This window comes from Vidua macroura, chromosome 8, assembly GCF_024509145.1.
Source record: "Vidua macroura isolate BioBank_ID:100142 chromosome 8, ASM2450914v1, whole genome shotgun sequence".
Classification (NCBI taxonomy): Eukaryota; Metazoa; Chordata; class Aves; order Passeriformes; family Viduidae; genus Vidua; species Vidua macroura.
The window spans coordinates 12,441,571-12,457,221 of NC_071578.1; the positions used below are offsets into that span (position 1 = coordinate 12,441,571).

The following is a 15,651-nucleotide window of genomic DNA, read 5'->3' on the forward strand; positions in this document are numbered from 1 at the left end:
GTGCACCCGGACTCCAGAGCCAAGCAGCAGCTCTTCCTCTGCTGAGCAGCACTCAGGCAGCACTCTGCTCATCCCTGCCCAAAGTCACACTCTGCAGAGCTCATGGCAGCTTCTTGGCAGAAGAAGAATCTGACTTTTTTTTCCCCTTCTATTTTTTTCCCTTGCCCAGATGATGCTGCATTTACAGCAGGTAGGTGAGGACTGGTCCCCCGAGCACCATGGTGGGGCCAGTGGGCGCAGGACATCTCTCAGGTCACACCAACCCATCACAGCACCATGCTCTGCTCCCTGGCTGCTGGGGACCCACAGATGCTACAAGGATACTGCTGGTTTCATCTTCTGGGGGGCACCTCACCTTCTCAAGCAAAGGGTCCAGAAATTTACAACATCAAATACCACATTTCACTTGGAGGAATGAAGATTGACTTGGACATTCAATCCCAAGTTTTCTCCCTCAGTTTCTCATTTCAGCTCTGCTTTCCATCCTTACCTTAATCTTGCTACAGCTCTGTGAATAATTGACTTCTTGGTTCACTGCCTCAACCAAGAGATTGCTAGAAAAAAAAATATAATTTCATGTTGGCCCAAAAATGAATGCTTTGTGCGTCTCACTGAACAAAATGTTTCTTTAACTCAAAATGAACCATTTTATTTTCAGAGTTATTTTTACCTCATTTTTTCAAGTTATGGTCATTCAATCCAGCTCTGAAATGATGTCCTTAAAAAAAAAAAAATAAGCCCTTTGTTTTCCAAAAGGAAAAGTGTGAATTGCTATCTTGTCTGATTATTTTATTTTTTCCAAGTTATTGGCTTTGTTTGTTTGTCTGAAGAGGAGGGTGGAAAGGGCAGATTGCCAGAATGAGTCATCCTGTTTGGCAGAAAATTATAAACAATTTCAATTGATTTTAAAATTGGAGTTTTTTCTTCCAAAAGAGTCCAGCATCCCCTCCCATCCCTGAGCTTCCCCCAGTGCTGTGGAGCAGCTCCTGGGGGACGCAGACCCTCAGAGCCATCCACAGCAGTAGAATGGCCTGTCTGCCCTGTTCTGTGGTAATTCCTTAAGGATTATTTGCCATATGGCAAATCTTTCTTTCATAGACACATCACACTGAAACTTACTGCTGATTTGTTCTGGTCACCTCCAAGCCCATTTCAGCCCTTTATCTATTTCAAATTACTCCTCAGTCTTTCATGTTTCAGGTTCTCCTCTAGACAAAGGGAAAACCTACCTATTGCCCTGTTCCTGTTTTACAGTTCTCTCTGTCAATACACTCTCGGTCCCCTTGGGCTGTTTCTTTGCCCTTGTCAATAAGGATAAGGCCTCCCATTTTGGCATCAAGTATAAAAATCAATAACATAACCATTTGCACACCCTTCTAAATCACTGACAAAGGTATTAGGTTGGACCCAACAGAAACCCAGCCCCTAAATCCATTTCCATTCATGAACTGCATCCAGCAAACTCCGGCCAAGCAGCAGTGTTGCTGTCCAAGCCAGGAGAAATCTGCTGCAGGAGTATTTTGAGGCAGTGTCTGATCTTGCTAAATATACTTATTAAGCACAAGAGTAGGATGCTGAGGCTACAGAGCACTTCTGAAAATAGATTCACGGACATCAAGCCATGTATTAGCTAAAATCTTGGATCTTTCCAGGCAGCCTTGAGTGGACAATGGGGCACCTCTCCCAGCCCTCCCAGGATAAAATCCCTAGCCCTGGCTACCAGGCAGGGTGGCCTGGAAGGGTTATGCCTATCTGTGTTGCCTCCCTGGTGTCCTGGTAAGAAGGCTGGCAGGTCAGCAAGGAGGATGCCAAAAAACCATCATGGTCTAGGAAAAGACAGGCCAACACAACCAAACAGCCCATTCAACCCTGACTGAGGGAAAGCAGAAGAGATACCTGCAGGGAACTACAGCAGGGAGAACCAGCTCTGCAGAGACCTGTCTTGCACAGGAGGAAACACAGAAGAAAATACAAAGAGTGAAGAAGAAAAGGATGAAAACTCCAGCTCAGGGAGACCAAGGGTAAGATCATAGTTATGCATAGGCCAGGACAAGAAAATGAAAATCCAGTTCATGAAGGCCTCATGCAGCTAGAAGTCCTTTGGAACTGGATTTTGCTCTATGGACAGCTGGAGTTTACACTTCGTTAGCACGACAAAACAAGAAATAAAACCTCTCTTGGTGGGGATCACATCTCCTTTAACGGTGCTGCAGGTAGAGACATCCAGCCAAGAAACAGTCCAAGAAGTTGCCTTGACTATCAGCATGGGTAAAAGGTGAAAACTCCGGAAATCAATCTAATATTCACCAGGTACATGGAATCTTCTCTCAATGACTTTCAGGTTTAAAAGCTGCAATCACTTTCTCTATTACCACTTACATTTGACTCTATGGTAACAAATAGATTGACTAGAAATTGCCCTTTTTCACTCAATGCAGTAGCTCTCAGCTACTGGAGTTCATGTGGGAAGATGGGATAATTTATGGGAACACATTCTAAAGTCTTTTTTCAGCATGAGTCTCTGACTGCTACTAGGGGGAAGCTTCACCTGTACAGAAACCAGATTTCCTTCAGGAACCTCTGCCATTGTAACTTCAGAGGAAAAATTATGTTCTCAGTAGAAAGCATCCAAGAAAAAAATGTCTCACCAGCATGCACAAGAAACAGCTAGGAAACCTTGCCTTCTATGCGTTCTTTTAAAATTAGTTTATTGCCATTAACGGAGAGTTTATTGCTGTTAGACAAAAGGTGTGTCTCCACCTTCAATCCTTTATCTGCAATGCAAAGACACAGATCCCGCTGTAGCAAGCAATATGCTGATTAGTTGACGTTTATGCAGCCATTTGGGAATATAATGAGTTATGTCATTATTAAGCATTATTATAAAGCTGCAGCTCTGGATGAAAGCCAAATCTCACAGTGTAAGTCAAAGGAAATTCAAAATTCTGGCTGAAATTCTTAAAATCGAAATTACAACTCGTACCTACAAACTACGGCACTGCAAATGAACCCAGGTGGCCCAATTACCCCAATACAATTCCCTGCAGGCACAGCAGGAAGGGGAATTTAAGGACAGGAAAAAATCTTTAGGCTGACGAACCACCTCCCATTTGCACTTAGCTTAAATGAGACATCAGCTGTGTTTGCTTTAGTGACAGGAGCTGCAGCAGCACAGCGGTAAAGGCTGTCTCTGGCAGGGCAATAAAGACATCAGGGAGGTGTTGCAATGGATGTCCAGGTTGTGGACTGACTCGGTGAAGGAGAGCCAGAGGCCTCATGCCACTGCTCAAGGGCTGTCATCCCTGTTTATGTAAAACCAAAGCTGCCACAGGACTTCCCAGTCTTAACCCTGACACTGCCAGCACTCAGCGTTTTATCATGACCTCCCTGCTTGACTGTCTGCAGGAGTGGAAGAGAGAAATAGCAATGTTGGAGAGGGACAAAAAGCTGAGCAAAAAGAAGGATTTCTGTGGAAAGGAACTGAACTGACCTCAGGCCAAATTGCACAACATTTTTCCATCAACATGTACAGGCTCACAAGCCCCCACTGGAGGTGGGGGTTTACCTTTAAAGAGAGTGACTCAGTGCATGAAGGTGTCAGGAAAGAAATTATTGCACCAAAAGCCAAGAGTGTTCCCTCTTCCTTGAATAATTTTGGGATAATATATTGAGAAAACACTATGGGAAACTAAGAAGCAAGGACTAAAAATCACAGAACTCAATATAAAATGAGCCTGTCAATAAAACATTGCACTGAGCTAACCAGGAGCTTTTAAATGATACAGGAAAACTGTGTCTGTCTGGGGCAAAGTCCCCTGCAATCTGCCAGAAGCCCATTCCTGAGGGCAAGTATCATGCTGTGCATGACACCAACCAGGCCTTCAAATGCCTCCAGCTCTGACCTTCATTTCCATGCTAAATTAATAGCTTTGCCTCTCACTGCCATTTCACATTACCTCTTCAAGTACAAGAGTCAAAAGAATCTTAGACTTATCCAAATAAAATGGAAAATGAATATAAAAACATGTCAACAGAAGAAACACTGTCATTTTAAAAACCAGAGAAATGCTGATTTATAACACTCACCTGAATTAAGTTATGTTTTCACAACTGGAGAGAAAATTAAAGTTTCTATCTTAAAGCAAATACTTTCTTTAATCTCATGAGAATATCTTTATTTTTACTTCAACTGGAGGTACGGCACAATGACAACATGGCAGGACTGAGAAATATGTTATTTCAAGCCCAGTTTTGCGGCTATTAAATATTTGGAAACTTTGAACAGTATCACATGATAAGGCACTATGGCAGATTTTAGCAACCCAAGTATAATGTCTTTCCACACAAAGTTACAGGGAATACTAGTATAAAATATATATACTTTTTTATTATATAAGTAGCTCATTCACACTTTATCACAGGCAACATCCAAATTCTGCACTGAAAAACTAAATTACCAACTAGAATCAACAGCATTTTTATGGCAATTTTGCTTTAACATGTGACTGCAGAGCAAACACTACATTCACTTTCACAATATTCCTGTAGGAAGAGGTGATGCCTCTCTGCCTGATCTAAAGAAGCACATTTTGAGTTTTTACAAAAATGTTAATAAGGATCTTTTCAAGCAACAGGTTAATTCATTCTAACAATCTTCATTCAATGCCCTCTAGAAAGGGCACAGGCTGGACTCTGTGAAACCAAAGAGGTAAATAAGGCAATCAGAAAGCACCGGCACCAAGGTCAGATAGACAACTTCCACTCCAGCAGGTGTTAGCTTTTGAGAGCCTGACTTTGTAATATAAATAACATTCCCTCGTCAAAGAAATGCAGTTGCTAAAGATTTTTCTTAGCAGATACAATGATAAGAGTGAATAACCTCTCTGTTTCCTGTGCCACCCTTTCCGAGAAAAGCCTCTCACTTACATGCAGGGATGTTTGTAACCAAGCAAAGGCACTGTATGTTTGTGATGTAAATATTAGCCCAGCAGAGAAACACTTTTTTATTACCCTGCTGAAAGTCCTCCAGAGAGGACAGGGAAGGGCAGCAGGACCCAAAAGAAACCTTTTGGGCTGGCAAGATGGGCAGGCAGGCTCACACCACATGTCTATGAGAATGTCCCCCACTGCATGTGCCCACAGAAAGTTTTAGCCTGGGCTTTGAAAGGCTCCTGGAGTCACAGAAGACACTCAGTGATCCTCATTCAGGAATAGATTCTCATGCACCCCTTTTCACCCCAAAACTTCCCTGGCTCCTGTGACAGGGCCATCTCAGAGGAAATGTGACTGACTTACAGAACTTTCCTGTACAGAGCTGCTTTCACAAGCTCTTTTACATTGGCCTCCAGGGAACCAAAGGAGCTGGAGGTCAAATACTTCAAGGACAAAATGCATGGCAAGGGTGAATTTTTCAGCCCTGGTGAAAGGAATCTTGCTGGTATAAATACCAAACAAATCATGTCATGCCTGTTACAGGTGTTGCCCCTTTCCACTCCCTCTGTTCATCTTTTACTCATCATTTTCTGGTCTTCTACTTCTCCCTCACCAGATCCTAGACTCTTTGTGGTCTTTAACATTTTACCTGAAATTTACCCTTCCTCCCGTGTTATGTCCTGTAACTCCTTTCTTCTATTATTCAAACTAAAAGACATTTTGACTCTAACTGAATCTCACAGAAGTATCATGAAAGGTCACAAGCCAGATGCAGTAGACTGGGGGCAGCTATTATTGGAATGAGAAAAGAGTTTTGGTTCTTCAGCTGAGGAAAACAGGACTTAATCAGTCCTGTCTTTAATCAGACAAAAAATCTTTACCTTCACCAAATGCCACTTGTTTTATATCTACTTTATCAAAGCACAAAGCAGATGAACATAAAGTGCAAATATTGTCCTAAGTAGAGCAATGGTCGTGTTTCCCTCCAGTCACTTCTCCATCCCACATCTCCATTTCCAGAAGAAGGGATCAGGGCAGGACGTGAGACTCATATTACCAAACACAGAAAAATGTCCATATCCCCAGGATCTAAACCATGCTAATGTATTCACCACTGCAGCATCTAGACTGAGCGTCTCTGACCTACCACAGCTTCTTGTGATCTGCGGCAAACTTCCGCAAACCAAAACAACTCCGACTGCTCCTGCCATTGCGCCTCTTCCTCCCTTACACCATGCCTCCAATCCAAAGGTCTTATTCACTTCTCCTTCCTCCCTCCCCCAATTCTTTGTCTCTGCAACCTCTTCTGTGCCGCCCACACACTTGGAGTGTGGAGAGCAGACCAATCTGGCAAGCTCAAATAACAACAAAAAAAAGGAAAGAAAAGGGGAGGAAAAAGTAGTTTTCTGGCCTAGAAAACTCCTCTGTATTTTTATTTGGAGGGAGCAAGCAAATCTCTTTTCCTTTCACCATGAACCAAAGGGAATGACAATGGATCCCAAGGACTCGCATTCTCACAAATCAGCCCTCACAAAAATAAGGGGCTGGTATTTCTTCTGGACACACAGGCACCTTTGAATAGGAACATCAAGCTTCTTTTCAACCTTCTTCCAGCTCCAAGCACCAGTTAAAAATATCAGTTTTTACAAGATGGGGTTAGATTAGCCAGTTTTCTTGTTAGTTTTTCTTAAAAAGAGCTGAGGACAAGCTTTGCTGCCTGCCTGGAGGCTCCTTAACCAGCCAGGCATTTGTTGGCACTTAGGGGCTGCTGGGCTGGCTGGGCATGTGCTCACACACACAGCACAAGAAGGGGGTTTGGAAAGGTGCAGCACCCCCTCAGTGCCCACATGGCACTGGCAACATTTACCCATCAAGGTCCCAGTCCTGCAATCTCACTAGCACATACAAAAAATCCACTCTGGCATAAAGCATCTAATGACATTAATGGCACACAGCACGGTGATACGGTCCAGGCATGTGGAAATAATCACAGGACCAGAACCCAGGATGACTGATTTTTTTCCCATACATATGTTTTACTTAGATGTCTGCTTCTTCCCACCCTTCCTTCTCTTGGTCTCCCAAACTATTATTTAGTTTTGCAGGAACAGAGAAAAACATCTTAAAACAGAAACATTAAATCACACCTATCTAAGAAAAAAAATGCTTAACTTAGATATAAACAAGATATTTTATTAAATACACACATTCCTAATAATAGGCAGGATTTGACCCCAGCACAACTGGTCTCTTGAGCAGATAAAACACATCTGAACTCTGTTCAGCATGAGGGGCTAAAAATAATGTTTGCGATTAGAATCAAAGAATTTGAGTTTCAATGATTAATAAACACTGCTTATTAGGACCAAAGTGTATGTTCCACAGAATGACTCAAAAACTCTAAGCTATTCTGTGCAGCTATTTGCTTCTTCAAGGTGACCTGTGAGCCATACCCCAGGCTAGTAAAAATCAGCAGTTACATCATTTACAACACCAATCCAAACAGAGTGTCTCTCCCTCCCTATCAGGTCATCTAACTCAGCTGTTCTTATGTCCTGGAGACATTTTAGCTGCACAAAAGCATTTTCACTTTTGCAGCTTCGTGCCAACTATGATGACTCCTGACACTTTAGCCTTATGTAGCCACATTGACAAAATGTCCATCTTCAGTGGCTTTATCAGCACAGTTCAGCCACAGCCATCATAATGCTGACAGTCTTTAACCAGGCTTTCCCCCAGTATCCACCTACACTGCTCTATTGAAAGCAAATTCTCACCAGTGCCTCTAAAGCAGATCAGCCACCACACTCTTAGCCAGATTTTCTAAACTGGACATTTGCACACATCTCTTCTTGTCATGTAGCTTGAGGGGCCAGTACCAGCACCACTTTTGGTGGCAGCAGCATGTCCTTGTCCACAGGAGACACTTGCATATCCCAGGGGAATCCCTACTTGACTCTTACCCAGCTTTTACCTCCAAAGAGAAAACACAGACAACTGATGCTCAGTGCTCCCCAATTTCAACCAGATCTTCATCAAATTGCACTCTGCCATACTTCTAACACACACAGTGAACTGAGTCCACTGACATTTCCAAGACTTCATTCAAGGTCTGATTGTGGTCTCACCCCTACTTCAGAGACTATTTGCCCTTCAGCTTCAGTGAGAGGACAGAAGAGAATGTTTTTCATTAATGTAGAGTAGTTAAGAAGTATAAATCTCTTTCTCTCCATCTAGATTAAGATATGAACATTAGACATGGGCATGACAAGATAAATATCTCTGCATATTCCATGTTAGCAGCACATGGGCATGACAAGATAAATATCTCTGCATATTCCATGTTAGCAGCACAGGTCTGTACACTACATGGACATGAGGCTATTTCAGATGATGCTCTTTTTAACAGGTTCAAGTGTATTGAAGATTCACGTCTTAGGAGTTTGTGATCTTCCCAGACATTAGTTTTTGCTTCAAGACAAACCCCAAACCTGTTGTCAAGGCAAATATTTATTTAAGAGAATATGTACATACCATAGTGCCCCTGAGCAACTCCCCTTTGAACGGGCTGCCCTTGGGGAGTGCAGGGAGCCGCCTGTCCCTGGGTGCTCAAACACCAGGGCTTGCCTGCTGGCCACTCCTTCTGGGTATTGTTCATGCTAACCTAAAGCTCAGTAACTACTTTTTTACTCACAGCCTACGCTACATTGCTGACACCATTTATCCATCTGCTGCTTTGCAAGTCTGTGAAACACTTAACAGGCTCAAAACTCAGGCAATGCAGAAAAGCATCTTTATTCAATACCTTATTTCACCTTCTAGCAAATAGAAGCAGTGTCTCTCTCCCACAGCAGGGATGGACCCTTAGTTGGGTAAGACCATAGTCTGAGCCAATACTTGTTGGGATTTAGACAACTTGAGCCAAGGAAGAAGACTTGGAAGATGTTGAAATTTGAGTGGGAGAGTTGTATAAAGACACACAGAAATATTTAAAGGAAATGGGCACAATGAAGAAGAAATACATTTTTGCTGGCTTATGAAAATTAAACATACACAAGGCTTAATCTGACACTACTGAAATCAGTAAGAATTTTGCCAGTGAAGCAAAACAAAAGCAGAAATGGAAACAACATCTGACATTTGCTTTGTCAGGCTCATACAAAATGCTGTAGTTAATTGCCTATGAGATAGATAAATAATACACCATAGGCAGCATACGATTTTAAATTTTCATTTTCACAGTACAAAGGTGTCATAGTCTGGAGAGTTTTCATTTATGCTGACTCATATTTAAGATGAGATTTTCCATTTGGATAATCAAATATAAAGACACCAAGCAAAACAACATGTGAGAGAAAAATAGATTTAAATACAATATAGAAATGGAAGGTTATTTGGATAAAATTTGTTGGAAGTAATGTATTATTGAAGTAGCCTTCAAACCTAAGTTCTTGGAATGCAAAAGGCAGAATATTTCTGTAAATTATTGTTTGGGAACTGATCGTATAAGCCTCAGAGGCTTATCCAGTATAAATGAAAGCATCTGGCCTTGTATCTTTAAGACCATAATGATCTGGCTGCTGAGCAGTCACTATGGAAAGCATGATATTCAGAAATTAATATCTCTCTGAACACAGAACATATAATGAAGATAACAAGGCAGAACAGAGAAACAGGACTTGGACTATCACATCTGGCATACTCGATGGATTAGTCATGCAGGCAGCAGACCTGCACTGGGGGACAGCAGAAGAATGGGGTAAGGAACCTAACCCTAAACAATTAACCTTTGGGTAAGTAACAGACCATTATCAAGCCAACATAACTAGATCCAGGCCTAGCATTTCAGGGCAGTCAAAGCTGGGGTTATGCCCTATTCTGGGAGCTCTGTTTATTAGGGACATTTCCACAATTTACAGCCTGTGGGATGCAATAGGCTCTGATATCATCATTTTCTAAATAATATCTGCACAGCAGATGTTTTGTGTGTGCACACTAACCCTCAAGCTTCTACCATCTGTTTTTTTACCTAACAAGTCAGGTGTTCATGTTTTTTAATCAAAAGAATAAAAACTGGTCTTCTAAAGAAGAAAATATGGGGGTTCTTCACTTATTCTCTTCACTCGTGAAAAACCTTGTTAAAAATGAAAAAAAAAATGGAGCACTGGGTGGAATGATTCCCCTTTAGTCACAGGGAAAATTACAGAGTAGGACTGTAAGAGGGTGAATTAGCAGCACAAACAATGGAACCTAACACCACCTGGCTTTCTTCTCCCTTTTTAAATAAGCAAAGAGTAACATGAAGAGGCACCATGGAGACAGAGAGCTCCAACACCAGGCAAGGTGTGGAGAGGAGGAAGAGCAATGCTGGATGAATGCTGACATCTAAACATGTCAGCAAGGGCCAGGGGTGTCACAGGTGGGTCAGACCCCAAGTCCTTTGAGGACCTCAGACTGGCACCCCTGACCAGCTGAGGGTCAGATCCCCAATGAGACAACCAGCATCAGATGCACAGAACTGGGACACATTGCTCGAGAGCTGCCCTCTCTCTATCCTCTTCTCACAAGGGATGAAAGCCAAGCAACAGAGAACTTTTTAATGGATCATCACTGGTGATTGACCAGCTGTGACACTTGGCAAGCTCCTCATTATGAGTCCCAGAGAAATGACAATCATTGCAAATACCACAGGGTTTAAGTTCAGCATCTTTTCTGGTTACTGTTTGTGTACAGGAAGCTTCCCTGCTGGAGCAAGTTCTTTCGCTATTCCTCCCTATTCAAATAGGAATTATCTCATTAAATTAAAAAAAAAATTATTTAAACCTATTTTAAAGTTAAAAGATGCAAAAATCAAACAGCATGAATGCCTCTCCTCATTGCCCAAGCCTTACAACATCGCCACAATATCACAGTTCTCCCTCAGCCAGACTGTAGACATTCACAGTGGTCTGAAACACTAATAGCAAACATGAACCCACCATATGTAGAAATAAGTTGCATGCATCACTGATTAATGCACAGACAAGCAAAACTGTGCTAACAGAAATATCTGGAGAAAGTATATTTCCCCTCCCAAACCAAACAGCTACAATCACCCAACCACTAAGAAGAGGCATTATCATGAAGAGCTCTGTCTTGTGCCAGGGAAATGAGCAGTGAATGAAAATTCATTATTACCAGGTCAGAAGCAATTAATTGTTCAACCAGGAGCAGACAAAGTTTAGATAACTAACATATGTATAAAAACCATGGATTTACCAAAGTCAGTTAAGGAACTGGGAATAGGACCACTCAAAATGTTCACTACACACAGAGCACCCAGTCTATGGTGCCACTGCAGCCCACAATGACCTTTCCCAATGTTCCCAGGCCACCTTCAAGGGATAATCTTCTGTGCAGCCACCACCATCCTAGGCTCCTCTGCTCACATTCCCAGCAAAGTGGCAATTTCAAGTGTGATTTTTCTTGCTTGTGATGTGAAAAATTATCAAAAGCAAAATCTCCTTTCCTAGAGGTCACCTACTCAGCCACTTTAGTTGTCACATGCTATCTTCAGTATCCAGAGGGACTCTGGAGGATGACTGACTCTCAACAGCAATGAAATCTGGAAAAAACCCACAGCTGTAACAGGGTTTGCTCCATGCCCAGTCCAGAGGATAACGTCCACAGCACCCTCTTACACTGCAGCTCACGCATTTCACTGTGTTTACGCCATCCGCTGTTGGCAAAACATGACTAAGGCACTTTATTGCTTTGAGGCTTAAGAACAAAACATCTCATATGGGACAGAACCTGCTCTGATTGTTGACAGAGTCAGACCAAGGCTGTGGGTGAAGATCAGGATCTCACCGGTCATTCCTCACTCCTCTTCCCTTGTGGAGCAGTCTCTCCATATGCCTATGTTCTTCCTGGTCAGCAAACCAGTCTTTGCTCATCCATCTGTGGTTCAGGACAGGAGACAACACAGGGATGTCCAAGGTCATCCTTACCACTGCTCTATCCAAATGGGAGCCAAGGAAGAGACAAGGAGAGAAAGGCTTTGTCCCCCAAACACGAGGACGGGTGGCAGCAGGTCAGCACAGCTGCCACAGCCTTTGCTGCTCCTTTACGGCTGCTCTTCTCTCGGAGTCAGCTCCCTTTTGCCACGTGTGGCGCAGAGCACTGTTTGCTAAGTTGTATAAAATAGAAGACAAGGAACCTAAATGGAACTCTGAGTGCCTGCATTATGCCGGGTGGGTGTGAGTTGTACTCCTCAACACCACAGTCTGCTCTGTGCTCATAGGCTTCGCTCTGCCATGGCTCGATAAATAAGTAATCGCAGGGAGCCCCGGAGCCTCTGTTCAGTCCAGGAGCTTTATGAGGCAAATGAGTCCTGGGGAGTTAGAGGGACAGAACAGAGAGAAACAGCTCCAATGGAGAACACCTGCCCTCTTTCTATATCGGTGCTGGGATGCCCAACACATGGGGAAAAATGATGTGCAGGACTCTAATGATTTCAGAAGGCTAATTAATTACTTTATTAAACTATAGTATACTATAACTATATTACACTAACAAGAACTATCACTAGCTAGCTAACGAACTAGAAAAACCCGTGACTCTCTGGCGAGAGTCCCGACACACACACGTGAATACAACTGGTCAATGAATCCAAAACACCATCACCAGAATCCAATCAAGCAATCACCTTGGGTAAATGATCTCCATACCACATTCCACATGGGCACAAACAGTGTTTCATTCACAGCTTCTCTCAGGAGAAATCCTGAGAAAGCGAAGTCTCTCTCTGTTCAGAGGGCATGTGAATACCACATTTCTACAGCTAGAACAGACCTAGGACATCCTCCAAGCTCATCCCTTCTCTAAACCATTTCTCACACTTTCATACAGCTGAGAAGAACGCGTGAGAAAGCAAAATATCCATGTGTTTTGTCAAATCCCAGAAATGCTAAGTGTTCTACAGTTTAAGAGGCCAAGGTACTCAGTACCTTATAAATATATACATGCTTCCATGATTGGAAGTAACTAAGTCAAATTATGTAGCTGTAGTACCAGACGTACAACTTCTGTTTAGCATCATCCCAAATTTGTTCACTATTTCTTACATCTACCTTGACACAAGCAGAGCAGCAGTAGAAAAACTAGATATAAATATACAAGAGAATAACTGGTCAAGCAGAATGCAACTTTTCTTATGTTATAGAAGTCCTTCAAAGCTCTCAAGATACCTGTACATCCCTCAGGAAAGAAACACCCCAAACTTAAAAAACAAACCAAACCAAAACAAGAGAACCTGAAAGAAAGATTTTTAGGTTACATACTATAAAAGAATAGGCAACACAACAGCATGGCCAGCCTTCTACAAGCTGTCTTTAACACAAGTCTGCTGGGACATCTTTTGGAAAAGCATAGCATGCATCTTCGCTTTGGTTCTCAGTTACAGAAATTTGGGAATTTTTGTCACCTCATCTCAGCAGCAGTTTGCAAAAATGGTTTTCAGCATTCAATTAGTTCCCATTTCAGAATTAGCAAAATACATTCCCAGAGCTATCATGGAGAAAAGGCAAGAGGTGTGTGCTCTCTCAGACTCCTGGCTGCTCTTAGAGTGTCTGGACACACTCCTCCCCTGAGGATTTTTAAAGTTGCCTGTTATTTCAGTGTGACACAAGAGTATTTTTTTGTATTATTCCATAAAACCAGAACCCACCACCTCCAATCAGATCAAGGCACTCTCCATTTCAAGGATGACTTGCCCATTTTAACAAAGGGATCCTTTTAAGTTGCTGTCCTCAAGCCCACCAGACCACATGCTGGGGTGAATGTGGAGGGGGAGGCAGGGAACACTTTCTTGTGCCATTATACAAATGCCTGGTAACAACAATGGCTAAAGAGGCTGAGAATTTAAATGACTTAGCATCTAAGTGGATTCACTAGAAATACTTTCAAATTTTTTTCCTAGCAGATAGCCTGAAGATATGCAAAGACTGGAAAGTGCATTCAAGATGCTGAATCTGATGTTGCTGTCTATTTATGTCAGCACAGTTTCCAAATCAAAATACTAAAGCAAATGGTCTTCCCCAGGGAGCAGATGTTTGAATGCAGTGATGGGGACCAATTTAAGAACATAGGTACAAATGAAATGTTCATTCTGTTCCAGCCTTCTCTAGCGATGTGAATTGTGATTCACAGAAAGGAGATGACTACACCAGAGACAAGAATGAAAAATTGATTTAATTTTCTCTAACAGTGGACTGCTGGAATTTAGGAGAGTTTCTTTCCCAGTGAGATACTACCTCACACAGTAAGACAGTATCTGATGATTTTAAAAGCAGCAGTAATGTTCTCCAAGTCAGATGCATACAGAATACAGTGTCTGAAGCTATTCTGCACAGATAACTATTTTTCTCTTCTAATAGGTGCAAATTAGGTTTAAAAAGGATTCCCTACTTCCTAATACTGAGTGAAACAGTATGTGTGAATGACTTGTGGAAGCAAGAATGCATAGCAGGTTCACTGAATGCTGCAGTGTGTGAGGGTTTTCCATTGGCTTCTTAAAAGTTCACTGCCTTTGCATCTAAAATACATTATTATACTATTTATTTTTCAGCAACATCTTACATCAATGAAGGCATCATTTTGCCAGGCTCCGTACAACATTTCAGGTAAATAATCTCCATTCTTTTGCTCCAGCTCCATAGCTGGGGCTGCACTACAGGACAGCACTGGCCCATATGACCCAGCCCTCCCCAGAGCGTGCAGGGGAGCTCCTAAGCTGTGCAACGCTTTACTGCCCCTGTGTGCAAAGCCATGGTTTGGGTTACGCTCTGCAAACACCTTTATATTGTTATTTTGCATGGGTGAATATGAGACTGTGGCAGCCTAGCAACCAAACTGCAACAGAAGATAGATTCAGAAGGAAATTAAGAATCATTTTCCTTTCCCCACTTGCTATCTAGTTTTTAGCAAGATCAGAAACTACAACTCAAAAAGCTGGATTCTATTTCCAGTGTTGGCAATGGTTTTCTGACCCTGTCTGTCTGTTCCTAGTTTCTAAATTTACAAGATAAAGATTATAAATTTCCTCCACTTTGGACAGATTTGGAGATATTCAAATGACAAGTACTATATAAAAGAGTGTAAGTTTCTGCCAGAATACTACTTAATAGATGGCCTCTTAGACAGCAAAGCAACAGGCAGAGTGAGCAACACCTAAGCAAGTCACATTCACTCTTCACCAAGATCAAACAAGAACTTATCTTTTAGATGAAGTCAAAAAGCCCCAGGCAAGAGGGAAAGGACTGCTTTATCTATTTCAGCCTTTTTTACCCCAAGGTTTTGACAAGTGTGGATCCATCAGTAAATATTTTGTTGAGAGCTACTGATAGTTACTGATATCACTGATGCTCTGCCTCAGCGCAGCTTTCATGTTTTCTCCACTGTCATTCTAAAATTTAGGCAGTGGCCAGCTTGTCAGTAAGTTGTCTCTGCAACCAAGTCTTCCACCACTTTTCAACATCACTGCTTTAACTGCTGTATCTACAGCAGTCTGTGCTTGTGCCATAAATGAAAGGGGGATGCAAACTGAAACTGGACACAAGGCTTGAAATTACTTGTAAATTCTCACCAAGGTTATAAAAGGGACAGTTGAATATGAAACACAGATAGTGAACAAATCCTGGAATAAGCTTTTAAAGAGAGGAGAATCCAGGCCAAATGGAA

The 15,651-nt window shown here is 42.2% G+C and overlaps 1 protein-coding gene across 4 annotated transcripts in view; it reads right to left on the reverse strand.

The window, feature by feature from the left end:
- Positions 1-15,651, reverse strand: part of NEURL1 (neuralized E3 ubiquitin protein ligase 1) — a 144,960-nt gene that overhangs the window by 85,215 nt on the left and 44,094 nt on the right. For 3 of the 4 annotated variants that reach the window (XM_053984309.1, XM_053984308.1, XM_053984306.1), the window contains exon 2: positions 491-554. The exons of the other annotated variant lie outside the window; for it this stretch is intronic. The gene's annotated coding sequence lies outside the window, so the exon portion shown is untranslated. The remainder of the gene's footprint in view (positions 1-490; positions 555-15,651) is intronic. 4 annotated transcript variants of the gene reach the window in all.